The sequence below is a fragment of the Protopterus annectens genome, chromosome 3.part0 (assembly GCF_019279795.1).
Source record: "Protopterus annectens isolate FY-2018-M chromosome 3.part0, PAN1.0, whole genome shotgun sequence".
Taxonomy (NCBI): Eukaryota; Metazoa; Chordata; order Ceratodontiformes; family Protopteridae; genus Protopterus; species Protopterus annectens.
The window spans coordinates 1,190,754,582-1,190,771,666 of record NC_056731.1 but is presented as its reverse complement, the minus strand read 5'-3'; the positions used below and the strand labels follow the sequence as shown (position 1 = coordinate 1,190,771,666).

Below are 17,085 nucleotides of genomic sequence, written 5' to 3'. Positions count from 1 at the left end.
TACACTTATTTGTGCAATCCAAAAACATCCAATGATATTTTTTCCAGTTGACATCTTAGTTTTTAGCCACTTTAAAGTAAAGGCCTACTGCAACCTATGCCAGGGGCCCATGCTAAAGGTGAGAAGGGTGTCTGTGCCTAGCATAAAGCCAAACAGCCCTGGGCAATACGCTACTGGCTGGCCAGAGTCCAGTTGCCTAGCCTGGGTTACTTGGGATAGCTCTGTTAAGTGAAAGCTGGATGTAAAACCAATCAAACCCGCCAAACATGAACTGAAAATTGCTGCACTGACTGTAGCTTCACTGACAGGGTGTAGCTTGGAAGTGAATGACAAAATGGTATGGAGGAGGCTGGACCTCCTCTATATCCGAAGACTAGATGTAAGGGCAGTGCAGCAAAGCCACTTGGCTTGGGATCCAGGGTCATCATCTACTCAAGAAGACGGGCTAGAAATGGTGTGGGAATTGAGGTGAGGGAGAGGCTTCAGAAAGCAGTGAGGGATGTCATCAGAATTAGTGACAGACTCATGGCTGTCAGACTCCAGTGTAATGATAGGGCAGTATTCATAATCTCAGCCTATGCCCCACAGCAGTGAAGAGAAGAGTACATGCAGACAGCATTTGCAGGGCCTTCTAGATAAAGCAGAACAACGTGAATTGTTGTTAATGGGTGTCTTGAATGCACATATCAGGACGATCAGAAGAGGATATGAGAACTGCTTGGCCCATGTGGGTGAGGCAACAGGAATAAAGGAGGAGAGGCCATTCTAGACTTCTGTCTGGCAAATGGCTTGGTAGTAACCAAACACACAGTACAGAAAGAGAGGCAATTGCAAGATCCCATACAAGAGTGGCCAGCATGCAACTCAAGTAGACTTTCTCCTAGTAAGGAAATAGCAGTGGGGTAGAATCCGTGATTGCTGAGTCATCCCCAATGTAATGGCTGTCCCACAGCATAAACCACTGGTTTTCAAAGTCTGCTGCAAGCAGTGGTTAGAGAAGGCTTTAAAGTCAGCAGAGAGCAGGCTGAAGACCTGGAAGTTGACTGGAGAAGAGAGTACAACAGTTCAAGGAATTACTTAGGGTTGTAGCACCCCAACAATAGGGAATATTTGTAGTTGAAGAAGAATGTCAGCACCTAAAAACAGCATATGTGAGGATTACAGAACAGATATGTAGGCAATCCAGGTATGGAAATAAGTTACATAAGGAAAGCTGATGGTGGAATGCTGAAGTCCAAGAAGTCATCAAAATAAAGGAAGAGTGCAGGAAAAGTGGGAGATAGAAAAGACAAACCAGGCTAGGGAGGAATACTGGTTGGCTAACAAAGAGGCTAAGAAAGGAGTTGCAGTAGCAAAGAACAGATGTATCAGACACTCTATCAGCTTCTGGAAAATGACTTCAGTAGGTGGCACAAAGAAACTATATCAGGTTGCAAGGCAAAGACAGAAAAGTAAAGAAGCTAGTCAGACATCCTTCATAAGAGATGTCAGCAACAACCTGCTCACCAGTCCACAGGACATCAAAGGCAGATGGCAGGAGTACTTCCAGCAGCTTTTGAATGAAGAAAACCTTGCAGAAGCTGTACTGCCCCAAACACAGCCTACAATAAGAGAAGAGGAGGAGCCCATCATAGAAGAGGTAAGAACAGCACAAAGGAAAATGAAGTCCGGGAAAGCAGCAGGCTCAGCTGGAGTCACTGCAGATAATGATAAACTGTGTGAGATAGGGGAGAAATGGCTCCTGAGAGTACTGCTAACAATGTAGAGAGAAAGGCGTACCCCAGATTACTGGGGAATAAGCATATTTTTGCCCATATACAAAAACAAAGGAGATATCCATAACTGTGGGTAGTAGAGGTATCAACTCCTGTCACATTACATGAAAATTCTGGAGAAGGTGATTGATAAACTGATATGCAGAGTAGTAGAAAGTAAGATGGGAGATGAACAGTTTGGATTCAAATCAAAATGCGGCACACCTGACTCAGTGTTTGCAGCAAGACAGATAGTTGAGAAGAAGCCAGAGGTGTGAGGAAAGAGTCCACTTTGGCATTCCTGGTCTTGGAGAAAGCATATGACACTGTCCCAAGAAAGCTGATTTTGACAGCCCTGCGGTGTTTTGAAGTCCCAGAAACATTAAAGAATTAGTGCAAGCTATGTACAAAGACCCAATAACTGAAGTATGAACAGTGTTTGGTCTCACAGAGATGTACCCAGTGGGAGCGGGTGTGCATCAAGGTTCAGGTCTGAGACCACTGCTGTTCATACTGGTGATAGATACACTAGCAAACAGGTTGGAGTGGAAAGATCAACAAAGTTGATGTCCTTCAAGAATGCAACTGCAGTCATAACATATGGGTTGTCCTGCCTCAGGCAGCCCTCGGTCGGCCGGATTCCAAAGTCTGGGTCCGACGTCGGCTGATGTCGCATTTCTCTCCGACGTCAGAGCGGCTGGAGTACATAAGCATCAGCCGACGCCATTTTCTTCAGTCTTTCTTGCCGCGCGGTGCCCGAAGCAGAAGCAGTTCGCAAGTGCCGGTCGGTCAGCTCCTGTATTCTTCGATTCCGAAGTCATCAAAAAAGCTAAGTACCCCGTTGGGGACCTTTTCTTGCCTCAGCCTATGTCAGAAAATACTGAAAAGGTTAACAATTGTCTTTCTTGTGGTAAACAAATACCTCATAAGGATTTCCACTCTTACTGTCTTCCTTGCCTTGGCCCAGACCACGATGTCTCGGCCTGTGTAGCCTGTGCTCGCTTCAACAAGCGCACTCTCAGGCGCCGGGCGGAGTTCACTGAAGATTTTTTCGGCGAAAAATTTGCTTATACAATGCCATCGGAACTTCCGACATCGCAAACTCCCAAGAAATGAAAAGACCGGGACTGACATCCTCGGCCCGCGTCTACCACCAACTCCACGCCAAAACCTACCGCGAGTGCTCCGGTTCCCCTTGAGACGGTTATTCCAACTCTCCGAACCGAAGACACTGCATTACCGACGACTCCGATTCCGGACATCACCCCGACGCCAGTTATTGATTTTCCTCCGATTACCGAAACCGAGGAAATGCCCGAGACCATTGCTGTAGATAAGGTCACTCCTGCACGTGGAGCTGCCAGGCCTCCTATGGCCATGTCTATTAAGGCCTACACTGGGGCTAAGGCAGCCAGCAAGACCAAGCATCTTACTGCTAAAGCCTTACCTCAGCCTACTCCAGAGACACAAATCATGACTATGGCTGCTGACTTAATTTCTATGATTAGAGGTTCACAGGCCCATCCTGAGAGAGGATCCCAGCCTCCTTCTGATAAAAGGCCCCGGGTTGAACCCTCTGACCCTATTCCTTCAGATGAAGATTCTGAGGACTCTGTCCACTCAGATGGCCAGGAAGAGCTCTTCCAGACCTATGAGGACTCGGATGCAGAGGATTCCATCCCCTCCTGAGGATATTTCTTTTGGGGAAGTTCTGCATACCATGAGGGAACATTTCAAGTGGCAAGGCCAGGAATATTCTGATTCCAGAAAGCGCTCGAACTTTCCTTAAAAAGCCCCAGCACAGGCCCTTAGCTATTCCTCCTGTGCTTGATGTTTTGGATGATTTATATTCTGACTCTAGTGTTACCCCTGATTCTCTTCCTCCTGCTCCAGCCAAGCCAGACAGGTATTACAGGGTCCAAGAAACACATTCCCATTTATTCAGGGCCCATACTGCTGATTTGGAAACTATTTCTCAGGGACCTAAAGGTGTTTCAGCTTCCACCTCTAAAAATCCTTTGCCCTCCAACAGGGAAGCTAGGTCATTAGAGAGATGGGGGGAAAAGGTTTACACCTCCACTACTTTATCTGTGAGAGCTTTGAATTGCCTTTTTCATATGTTACAATATCAGGATTTCCTGTTAGAAGATTTACAGAAAACATTGGCCTCTCCTGATCCTTTAGACAGGAAGTCTTTGCAGGAAGCTGAACATAACTCTCAGCAAGTAAGCAATCACTTCCTGCAGTGTGGATATGATGCACTGGAAGCTTCATATAGGGCAGCTATGACAGGGGCAGTCATTCGTAGACATGCATGGTTAAAAGATCAACCTCTACCAGATCATGTAAAGGCAAAACTTCTGGATGCACCTTTGGAAAAGAACAAGCTTTTTGGTGCTAATGCTAAGGATGTGTTAAAGTCCATCGAGGAAAAAGCAAAATCAGTTCAGACGGTGAAAGATTTCCTCCAGGTTCAACCCCCCAGATTCAGTAGGAATTGGCCTTCAAAAAACTGGTCCTTTCCTAATCCTGAAAAATTTCAAAGGGGTAAAAACAGGCGTGGCGAGGAAGAGGACAATACAGAGGCCCTTACAGGAAACGACAATGGCAGCCAGCAAACCAAAGAAGTGACACAGGGGTTTCACCTGCCCCACAGCCACAATCTCAATGACTTTCCTCTACTGCCGCCTACCAGGGAACAAATAGAAGCTCCCTTGGGGAAATTATCTCTGTTTACAGACAATTGGCACAGATTGACAAAGGACAAATGGATTTTGGACATTATAGACCGAGGTTACAGGTTCCATTTTCATACCTTACCAAGAAAACAAGGCATGCCAAACCTACCACAAAACCAGGGGGCAGAGGCTATCAAGCAAATCTCTCTGCTGACTCGGATGAAAGCAATAGAAAGAGTTCCACAACAAGAACAAGGCCAGGGGTTTACTCAAGACTGTTCCTTGTTCCAAGAAAAGAATCTCAGTGGAGACCAATACTGGATTTGTCCGCATTAAACACCTTTCTCATAGTACCAAAGTTCAAAATGCTGACTCTACAGCAACTCCTTCCCATGCTGGGCAAGGGGTCTTGGCTGATTACTCTGGACCTCAAGGAGGCATACCTGCATGTCTCTATCAGACACAGCTGCAGAAGATACCTCAGATTTCTTGCAGGGCCAGAACATTATCAATTCTCAGCATTGCCATTTGGCTTATCTACTGCCCAGAGTATTCACAAAATGCCTGGCTTCAGTAATTGCTCATTGCAGGCTCCAGGGGATCCAAATTTACCCGTACCTGGATGACTGCCTCATACAAGCGGACGACAAATTGATGTTGACAAAAAACTTGGACTATGTCATACGATTACTTCAAGCTCTGGGATACACAGTCAACTTCCAAAAGTCAAGACTTCAGCCATCCCAGCAAATAATCTTCTTAGGAGCCAAATTAGACAAAGCCTCTCAAATGGCTTACCTAACAGAAGACAAGCAAGAGAAGTTAACTCATTATTTCAAAGGTTTGGCAAAACTTACCCAGATGACTGCAAGGAGATTCCTATAGGCCCTGGGTTACATGGCATCCTGCATTCTCCTGGTTCCATTAGCAAGACTACACATGAGAAAGCTTCAATGGTACCTAAAAGCCTATGGTCTCAGCACAGCAACAACTTAGAGACAACCATACCGCTCATTCCATGCCTACAAAAGGAATTCCTATGGTGGGCCTCGGTAAGCCAGGCAAACACAGGTATGTCATTCAAAAAAACACAGATAACACAGACCATGACCACAGACGCCTCAGACCTTGGATGGGGGGGCGCACATGGAAGGCAGGTGTATACAAGGACAATGGTCTCCAAAGGAAACACTTCTGCATATAAACCAAAAGGAAATGCTGGCAGTAATGCATGCCATCGAGGCCTTTCAACACCAACTTCAGCAAGGCCATTTACTGATACGGACAGACAACACCACTGTGATGTGGTATATAAACAAGCAAGGGGCACCCATTCTTACCCCCTTTGCAGACTGACAATGCATCTTTGGGAAAAATCACTGAGCCTAAACATTCAGTTACAATCCCAGTTTGTTCCAGGCAAAGACAATGTGCTGGCGGACAGCCTAAGCAGGAATTTCACAGATCCACACGAGTGGAGGTTACATCCGAAGACCTTCACACAGCTCACTTCGACATGGGGCAGGCCAGAAGTAGACCTATTTGCCTCTCACCTCAACCATCATCTACAAAAATTCTGCTCAAGGACATACCATCCACAAGCTTGGAAAATAGATGCTCTCTCATTCAACTGGAACTTTCTAAAAATCTATGCATTCCCACCTCTGCCACTGATGACCTCAGTATTACTAAAGATCAAAGCAGAGAGACCCAAGGGGATCCTAATAGCTCCGGACTGGCCCAGACAACACTGGTATCCATTACTACGGAGCATATGTCACACCAAGAAGTGGGCCCTTCCCCAATGGCCTCTACTTTTGACTCAACACAACTTCAAAACAGTGCATCCAAACCTTCAGACACTGCAGCTAACAGCCTGGGAGATCCCATGAATAACCTCAACCTATCTCTCTCCAAGGAAGTTCAGCGGATACTAACAGAGGCTCGAAGACCATCCACCAGAAAGGTTTACTTAGCAAAATGGAAGAGATTCAGCATTTGGAATACCAGCAAAGGGACATGATGCATCATTATTGAACATCCCACTCATTCTGGAATATTTGGCAGATATGCTAAAGAATGGACTCTCATATTCTTCCATAAAGATACATGCATCGGCTATTTCAGCTAGATATAACACTGATCCGCCTGTCTTTTCACATCCTTTGCTAAGGCAATTCCTCAGGGGAATCAAGAACATTAAGCCACCAAGAAAGGCTCCAGTGCTAGCCTGGGACCTCAGTTTTGTCCTAGAAAAACTGACTGTACCTCCATTTGAGCCAGCAGCTTCAGTTGACTTGCAATTTCTCTCATGGAAGACAGCTTTCCTGTTGGCAATTACCTCAGCAAGAAGGGTTTCGGAACTACAGGCCCTAATAGCAATACCACCGTTCATAATTTTCCACAGAGACAGGGTTTCATTAAGGACCAACCCTACTTTTATGCCAAAGGTGGTATCTAGGGTTTCTTTAAATCAAGCTATTCATCTGCCTGCTTTCTTCCCCAATCCTGAGAATAAGGGGGAAAGACTGTTACATACCTTGGACATTCACAGACAACTTCGATACTACCTGGACAGAACCAAGACCAGTAGGAAGTCTGAACAACTTTTTGTAGCTTACGTCCCTGCAGTCCAAGGAAAAGCAATTTCAAAACAGACTATTTCAAAATGGATTGGACATTGCATCAGATTCTGTTATTCCTTTCAAGGAAAGACTGTTCCAGCCAATGTCAGACCACATTCCACCAGAGCTACAGCCACCTCTACAGCATTCTTAAGAGGGGTGCCTACTAAGGACATTCTAGAAGCTGCTACATGGAGCTCCGTGCATACATTCTCCAAACACTACAATCTCCCTCTATACTCCAGATCCAGAGCAGGCTTTGCTTGCAGTCCTGCAGGGTTTGATTGCCACACCATCTTTTTCCTAGAGCATTCCTCCTCCCCCAGCTAAGCTATGGCATTCTACCCATATGTTATGACTGCAGTTGCATTCTTGAAGGACATAGTACAGTTTTGTACCTACCATAAATGTAGATGTCCGATAGATATGCAACTGCAGTCGGATTTTCCTCCTCCATACCCCTCTATGCCTAGGGTCCACTCCTATCCCTGTTTCTCTTAGCTGGGGATATCTGTTATGGTGTATCTGTTTATTGCTCATTTATTTGTCTGGAATCCTGTTTTTGTCTTCCAATTTGATTACAGCCTTCCTTGGAGGGCACTTGGCATCTGGGGCAAGAAACACTGAAGAAAATGGCGTCGGCTGATGCTTATGTACTCCAGCCGCTCTGACGTCGGAGAGAAATGCGACATCAGCCGACATCGGACCCAGACTTTGGAATCCGGCCGACCGAGGGCTGCCTGAGGCAGGACAACCCATCTGTTATGACTGCAGTTGCATATCTATAGGACATCTACATTTATGGTAGGTACAAAACTGTACTTTGTATGCAGATGTGGCGGCACTACATGCAGACTCTGAGCAAGAACTTCAACAAAGAATAGGGGAATGGAATGCAAAACTAAAGGCTCATGGGATGAAACTGAGTACAGATAAGACAGTGGTAATAGCATTAAATTTGGAGGATCAGCAGAAGCTGAGAATTGAGATAGAAGGGAATATTGTGGAACAGTTTAACAGCTTTAGGTATCTGGGAGGGGTGGTAGAGGGAAGGGAAGTCTGAAAAGGTCAAAGCTAGAATTAGAGGGGCTGCAGCCATCTGGCATAAAATGTCAGATGTAGTGTATGACAGAAGAATGCCAAAAAAGCTGAAAAATAAAATGTACAAAATGGTACTGCGACCGGTACTACTGTATGGTACAGAAACCTAAGCAGTAAAAACAGAGCAGATGAGGAACCTAGAGGTGATGGAAATGAAGTGCCTGAGATAGGTAGCAGAATGCACATTGTGGGACAAAGAAATGAAGACGTAAGAGTAGAAACCAAAGTAGCTCTAGTTGTGGAAAAGATTAAAGAGACCATATTACAGTGGTTCAGGCACATGTGCAGAAAAGCAGGAGACAATCTGGAAAAGAAGATTTGGGACAGACAGGAAGAAGGCAAGAGGAAACAAGGCATCCAGCTGCGAGGTGGATGGATTGTGTAAGATAAGATCTGAGATTGTGTAAGATAAGATCTGAGACAGTCAGGCATAAATGTCGAAGAAGGCAGGATGTGGCATTGAATCGAGAGAGACCGAAACAGTTAACATGACACCCAACCCCATGTAGAAAATGGGAAAAAGGGGGTTGATAATGATGATTATGATTTCGCTTATAGTAAAGCTTTACAGAAATCGGTGCAGTGACTCTGATGATCTGCTCCTGTCTGTAAAGCTGTGTTATCTCACCCAGCGTGTAATGATTCAGAGTCGAATATAAATATTGTAATACTGGAGTTTGTCTGGATTCCAAGGCACTGAACTGTGGCTTTAATTGGTCTGAGGCATGGTGCATGGAGATTAACATAGACATTATGTGCACTAAAATCCCTACTCAGTAGCTCACCTAATTACCATTGCTGCTAAAGTCTTCTTTATTAAATGTGTTTTCACACACAGGTTAATTGTATCTTGATTTTACCATCCACTCCAAAACTTCAAGGCACCCGAATAGGAAAAATAAAGTATAGAATGCATTTAAACTACACCGGTGGTAAATGTATATATTTCTATTTGTAATTATCTGTAATGACTGTAATAATATATGCAGGTTAAAGATGAAACTTAATGGTTAAATAAATTTTGAGCAAATCAAGGCAACAGTAGTATGACCTAAAAATCATTTAACAAGACTATGTCATGACACATTATCTTTTACTGATACTGAGAAATCAGATTCAGGGAATTTGTTTACTCCTTGTAAGACAGCTTAGTTAATTGTTTAACAGAAGTAAAACAATTACATTTGATATGATTTGTTTTGATTTAGAAAAATGTTCCTGGGTTGTATTTGTTTACCTACCTACCTTTTGGTACCTAAAGGGGGGTCAAGTTCTGCAACTATTTCTAGTAAAATAAGGTCAGTAATGGGACATGATGGTGTAAATCTAAGGTTTCTTAAATTAGGTTTGAGTTTTTGGTGTGATCTGTCATTTAATAGTGATGAAAGTTTTGTATGCCTTTTGGAAATGTCCAGTTTTTAAGCTGTTTTTTTTTAATGCAAATATGAAGTTAAGACTTATCTCCATAACAGAAACACCTTCCACTGGTGCCATACACTTAGTGTCTGCAGTTACAGGCTTACTGTGAAGTGATGAGCCGTTTATCTTGTCATGTCATTAAGCAGCTGACACTGGAAATTAATGAAATGCAATACCTCTGGATAAGAGAAGGAATTAATGTGGAAGAGTATTCTTGAAACTATGATTGCTTTGGAGGTGTCATTTGTAACATGTCGACATTACGCTCCAGGCAGAAGTGTCCCAACCATCCTACCTGTTTTGCAGAGGTTTCAAATATCCCCCACACAGAGCTGCCATGTCCCATGCCATTAGCCTCAGTAGGACACATGATATAAAGGAGAGGGAGTCTGCTTGCATGTTCATGATTTTTTCTCTTACATGAGCAGTCAGTTGGTTTAAATCAGATGACCTCAAGAGCTGCTGATGTTGATCATGCATACAGCTGCAGTCATAACAGATGGGTTCTCCTGCCGTCAGGCGGGTCCTCGGTCGACCGAATTCCAAAGTCTAGGTCCGGCGTCGGTTGTCGTCGCTTGTTCCCTGACGTCAATGCGACAGGGGTATAAAGGAACCAGCCGACGCCATTTTCTTCAGTCTTTCTTGCCGCGCGGTGCCCGAAGCAGAAGCCGTTCGCAAGTGCCGGTCGGCCAGCTCCAGAGATTACGAAAATTTGGAAACCGAAGTCTTCTTAAAAGCTAAGTACCCCGTTGGGGAAACATTTCTTGCCTCAGCTAAGTACCCCGTTGGGGAAACATTTCTTGCCTCAGACCGATGTCAGACAAAGTTAATAATTGTATTTCTTGTGGGAAGCAAATACCGCATAAGGATTTCCATTCCCTCTGTATACCTTGTTTAGGCCCAGACCACGACGTCTCGGTCTGTCGCTTTTGTGCTACTTTCAACAAACGCACTATTAAGCGTCGGGTGGAGTTCGCCCAGCATTATTTTGGAAAAGCATTTAACTATACTATGTCGTCGGATACTCAGACTCCGGTTTTGTCTAAAAAATGCAAAGACAAGGACCGACACACAAGGTCCGCGGCCTCTACCGACACCACGCCAAAGCCGACTACACGTGGTCCGGTTCTCAGCGAGGCGCCTACGCAGCCCCTGACTACCGACGACGCTTCTTTGACGGTGTCTCCTGTGCCCGAGGTCGCAGGCTCCTCTGCCCACACCCTGACTACAGATACCGAAGCCACTCTTGGCGTTGGAACTCAGAATGTGGACAGGTCCACCTCCACTTAAGATGTCTTCAGACCTTCCTCTTCTTTCTCCATCAAGGCTTTCACAAAGTCTAAAGCAACCATGCACTCTAAAAGACCAGCTACACAGGGCCCATCTCCAGGCCCCATGCCTAAGAAACAGATGCTTAAATTGGCTGAGGATTTAATTACTCTTATCAGAGGTTCTCAGCCCCCACCGGACAAAAGGCCCAGAGTGGAGGAAGATTCTCCCTCCTCTGATCAGGGCTGCATTATTTCAGAGCATTCTGATGATCAGGAACATTCTTACTCCCCTTTTGAAGTCTCTGATGCGGAGGAGTCCATCCCTTCTGTCTCCCCCCCCCAGAGGATTACTCATTTGGGGAAACTTTGCATACCTTAAGGGAACACTTCCACTGGGAAGGCCAAGATTATTCAGATTCCAAGAAAAGGCTCAGGGAATTTCTCTTGTTACCTCAGCATAGGCCTCTGGCTATACCTCCTGTCTTGGACATCCTAGATGATGTTTACTCGGAGGCTTGCCTTAACCCGGACTCTCTACCTCCAGCCCCAGTTAAGCCTGACAGGTACTACAGGGTTCCTGACTCACACCAATTTCTATACAAAAGCCATGCTGCTGACCCAGAAACCATCTCACAGGGCCCCAAGGGAGTTAAGGCCTCCATTGCTAAAAATCCACTACCTTCCGAAAGAGACTCCAGATCCTTAGAAAGGTGGGGAAAAAAGGTATATACCTCGGCTACCTTATCCATGAGGGCCTTAAACTGTCAGTTTCATATGCTAAAATACCAACAGTTTTTGTCATCACAATTGAAAAGTAAAATGTCACAACCTGAACAACCAGGAGTTGCAGGATTTGATGCATAGTGCAGAACAAGTGGGTAAGCATACCTTACAATGTGGTTTTGATGCTCTAGAGGCCTCATGTACAGCTGCTGTTACAGGATCAGTCATACGTAGGCATGCCTGGCTCAAGGAACAAGCCTTGCCTGATCATGTCAAAGCAAAATTACTAGACACTCCTCTTCAAAAGTATGTACTATTTGGTGCTAATGCTGAGGAGGTGTTAAGGAAAATAGAGGAAAAGGCTAAATCAATGCAAACTGTGAAAGAATTTCTACAGGTACAACCCCCACGTTTTAGTAGAAATTGGCCTTCCAAAAACTGGTCCTTTCCTGCCACGGACAGACCCCAAAGAGGCAGATACAGGCACCCGAGGGGCAGAGGACAATCCCAAGGATCGTTTAGAGGCAGACAATGGCAAGCTCCTGCACAAAGAGGTGGTGAGGATAACTCGCAATCTTTCAGAAAGCAAACCCAATGACTTTCCCCTTTGCATGCCAACCAAGTCTCAAATGGCAGCCCCCTTAGGAGGAAAGCTGGCATTGTTTTCAAAAAATTGGCATATTGTCACAAATGACAAATGGATCCTGGACATTATAAACAGAGGCTACAAATTCCATTTTCACACCCTTCCAAAAATGAGAGGCATGCCAAACCTGCCACACAATCAAAGGGCAGAGGCACAAAGGCAAATTACAGATCTCATAAACATGAAAGCTATTCAAGAGGTACCTACATCGAACAAGGTCAAGGTTTTTATTCCAGGCTATTTCTGGTGCCAAGGAAGGGAAAAGATTGGAGACCTATTTTGGACCTATCCATCCTAAACGCATTTCTACTCGTACCAAAATTCAGGATGCTCACTCTACAGCAACTTCTTCCCATGCTGGGCAAGGAGTCTTGGCTGGTAACATTGGACCTCAAGGAGGCATACCTGCATGTCCCAATCAGACAAAATTGCAGAAGGTACCTCAGATTTCTTGCAGGTTCAACCCATTATCAATTCTCTGCATTGCCCTTTGGCTTATCTACTGCACCCAGAGTATTCACGAAATGCCTGGCATCAGTAATTGCCTACTGCAGACTTCAAGGGATACAAATATACCCCTATTTGGACGACTGCCTGATCCAAGCGGACAGCAAGCACATTCTTCTGAAACATCTGGCTTATGTAATAATGTTGTTGAACTCTCTGGGATACACAGTCAACAAAAAGAAATCAAGGCTAATACCCTCTCGGAGGATAATTTTCCTGGGTGCCAATTTGGACACAAACACCCAGATGGCCTACCTCACGCCAGAGAAGCAGGGGCAACTAATTCAATACTTCAGAACACTAGCAAATTGCACCAGGCTGACTGCAAGGAAAATCCTGCAGGCACTGGGATTCATGGCATCTTGCATCTTACTAATCCCATGTGCAAAGCTGCATATGAGGAAACTACAATGGTACCTGAAAAACATATGGTCTCAACACAGCCACAGTTTGGAAACAATAATACCACTAATTCCATGTCTGCAAAAGGAATTTCTGTGGTGGGCTCAAGCATGTCAAACAAACACAGGTCTTCCATTCAGCAAGCCTCAAGCAAATCAAGTCATCACAACAGACTCCTCGGACTACACCTGGGGGTCGCACATGACAGATCGGTGCATTCAGGGCAAATGGTCCCAAAAAGAAAAGCACCTTCACATCAATCAAAAAGAAATGCTAGCAGTAATAAATGCTATTATAGCTTTCAAGGACCTTCTACAACCAGGTCAACTATTGATAAGAACGGACAACACCACAGTTATGTGGTACATAAACAAACAGGGAGGAACACATTCTTACCCCCTATGCAGACTGGCCATGTCACTTTGGAACATGGCCATGGACTTACAAATGGAACTACAAGCACAGTACTTGCCAGGCAAGGAAAACACACTGGCAGACAACCTAAGCAGGAATATGACAGATCCACACGAATGGAAATTGCATCCAAAAGTTTTTACAGAAATAATCCAAGAATGTGGAATGCCAGACATAGATCTCTTTGCCTCCCACAAAAATCATCAATTGACAAAATTCTGCTCAAGGATCTTCCATCCAAAGGCCTGGAGAGTGGACGCTCTCTTTCAATTGGACATCAATGACAGTTTATGCCTTCCCACCTCTTCCTCTGCTGCCCAAAGTTCTATTGAAAACCAGAACAGACAGACCAAAGATGATTCTCATTGCTCCGGACTGGCCAATGCAACACTGGTACCCACTCCTGAGGAGCCTGACTCATTTCCCACCATGGACCCTGCCTCTAATGCCTCTTCTTCTGTCTCAGCACAATTTCAAAACTCTTCACAGCCAGCTAAAAACACTCAATCTAGCCGCATGGAAGATTCCTTAGCATCACAACAGGCCCTACTCTCCAAGGAGGTGCAGGATGTCATTTTGGAGGCCAGAAGGCCATCAACTAGAAAAGCTTACTCCGCAAAATGGAAACGTTTTTGTGTCTGGAATGAGAAAAAAGGGCCAGGATCCTGGAAAACTGAATTTACCTCAAATACTACAATATTTGGCTGAACTGCTAAGCAGTGGACTTTCTTTCTCCTCCATCAAAATCCATGCCTCAGCCATTTCTGCAGAATACAACACTGATCCACCTTTATTCTCTCACCCTCTCTTAAGACAGTTCCTCAGAGGGGCTAAGAATCTAAGACCTCCAAGGAAACAACCAATACCCACTTGGGATCTTAATTTCATTAATTTCATTCTGGAAAAACTGACCTTGCGTCCCTTTGAGCCAGCTGCCTCATCAGATTCGCAGAGTTTCAGAACTACAGGCTCTCATGGCTGTCCAGCCTTTTATCATCTTCCATCAGGACAGAGTTTCCTTACGAACCAACCTGTCCTTTATGCCTAAAGTGATATCCAGGGTAGCTTTAAATCAGGCCATACATTTACCTACTTTTTATCCTAATCCTCAAAACAAAGGGGAGAGATTACTACATTCCTTGGACATCCACAGACAACTGCGTTATTATTTGGACAGAACAAAGCCTTTCAGAAAATCAGAACAGCTCTTTGTGGCCTATGCGGTGGGAGCTCAAGGAAAGCCAATTTCCAAACAGACAGTCTCAAAATGGATAGCCCACTGCATACACTTTTGCTATTCCTTTCATGGCAAAACTGTACCTACAGGCATTAGAACTCATTCCACCAGGGCCACAGCCACCTCTGCAGCCTTCCTCAGAGGAGTTCCTACCAAGGATATTTTGGAAGCAGCCACTTGGAGTTCTGTGCATACCTTCTCCAAGCACTACAACCTACCATTATACTCCAAATCTAGAGCAGGCTTTGCCACTGCAGTCTTGCAGGGCATTTTGGCTCCTCCTAGTTCCACCTAGTGCCTACCACCCCTTTCTTAGCTTTGGGATTCTACCCATCTGTTATGACTGCAGCTGTATGCACGATGAACATAGTACAGTTTTGTACCTACCATAAATGTAGATGTTAGAGTGCTAATACAGCTGCAGTCCAGGTTTCCCTCCCTCCTTCCCTTCTTGGGACAGGCCTATAGGCTAACACATCCTCATACAACCTGATTGGGGTATTCATTTATGATGTATTTGCTTGCAACTACTGTTATTTTGATTATATTGCACTGCATTATTACACAAATTTATGTATTGCCTTCCTTCTGGGGGCACCTGACATCTGGGGCAAGAAAAACTGAAGAAAATGGCGTCGGCTGGTTCCTTTATACCCCTGTCGCACTGACGTCAGGGAAGAAGCGACAACCGGCCGGACCTAGACTTTGGAATTCGGCCGACCAAGGACCCGCCTGACGGCAGGAGAACCCATCTGTTATGACTGCAGCTGTATTAGCACCCGAACATCTACATTTATGGTAGGTACAAAACTGTACTTTGTAAATATCCAATTTGGGATTTTTTTCTGCTGCTGTTCATGTTTTTGTTATTGACTGATTTTTTTTAACCTTTGATGATCTTTTGACTGTCAGAAATAAACATGTACACAAATTGTCTTGGTAAAATCCATCCCATTTCTAGCAATTTTTTTTTATATTTTAAAAACGGTTATTGAATTATCACTTGTGATATAGGCATATATGCATTTATACACAAGTAATCTCAAACTGTTCACAAATTAACATCAACAGACATTATGCTTCACATATATTGCTATATGTCATATAACCTAATTAACATTACATAAATTATTCAGTTTCTGCCCCTTTTTTGTAAACAAGAAACTTTTTTATTAAACCATCATTTACGACATAAGCAGTCATACATTTGTATAAATGAAAACAAACCACATTGATGCAGTCCTAGTTGCAAGCATTATACATCACAAACCATACTGACACACTGCCAGTTGCAATGTTTATTTTCAGTTTGTTGACTGGATTAGTCCCACTAGGCCATTGACTTCTCTTCAGGAGAGAACCAAGGTGGTAGTCATATTGACAGGGCACTGTAGAATTTCCCCTTCTCTTTTCCATAAGTGCAGTGTGATCTTTTCACCTTCACTTGAGCTACCACCAGCTCAGGTAGATGATTTAATGTCTCATCCTTGTAGATATATCTTTATTTTTTTCTGTAAACTGTATCTGTCAAATCCTCATAAGTGTAATCTTGATAAAAAGATCATTTTACATACAATGGTCATTCGAAATTTTTACGGCCTCCATATGATATTTACCATTGCAACTTTAGGTTAGGCTGTACCAATGTTCATAACAGTATAATTAGTAATAGTAATAGTTATTAGTAATAATATGATGGTTTTAAGCAGTAATTGCCTTATCACTAAAATGAACCCAAATGTATAGTAAATGAGATAGAGTATTATTATTCAAAAGATACTCTGTGATCCAGGTAGTCATCCACTTTACTTATCAGTATTTCTTCCACATCAGTTATATAATTCCAACCATCTCTCTGGATTCCTTTCCCATGACCATCTTGCATCCCAGGTCTGTTAAGGAATTTGAATTTCTGTTTATTATTAAATCACTAGTAATGTCTTTCGGCTTTTCCCGGTTAGGGGTCGCCACAGCGGAACTCCTGCTAATGATTGGCAGTGGATTTTTACGGTGCCCAGTTGCCAGCCCAATGCCCAACCTTCAAAGAAGGCACACCCATTCACGCATGCACCTACCTGCATGTCTTTAACGTCACTCGACCGTGGGAAGGACATGCAGACTCCACACAGAAGGCAATCCAGCCAAGAATCGAACAGGAGAACCTCTTGCTATGAGGCGACAACGCTAACTGCTGCACCACTGCGGCATGGTAGGTTTTTGTTAAATCACTGCTGTAACTCAACTACTTCCTCCACTCTTCCTTAACAAAAAAAAAACCCCTCTTGTCATCATACAGGCAGTTGTATATA

At 44.1% G+C, this 17,085-nt stretch overlaps 1 protein-coding gene across 2 annotated transcripts in view; it reads left to right on the top strand.

Annotated features, from left to right (window-relative positions):
- Positions 1-17,085, top strand: part of NSUN2 (NOP2/Sun RNA methyltransferase 2) — a 1,231,765-nt gene that overhangs the window by 884,636 nt on the left and 330,044 nt on the right. The window lies entirely within an intron of this gene.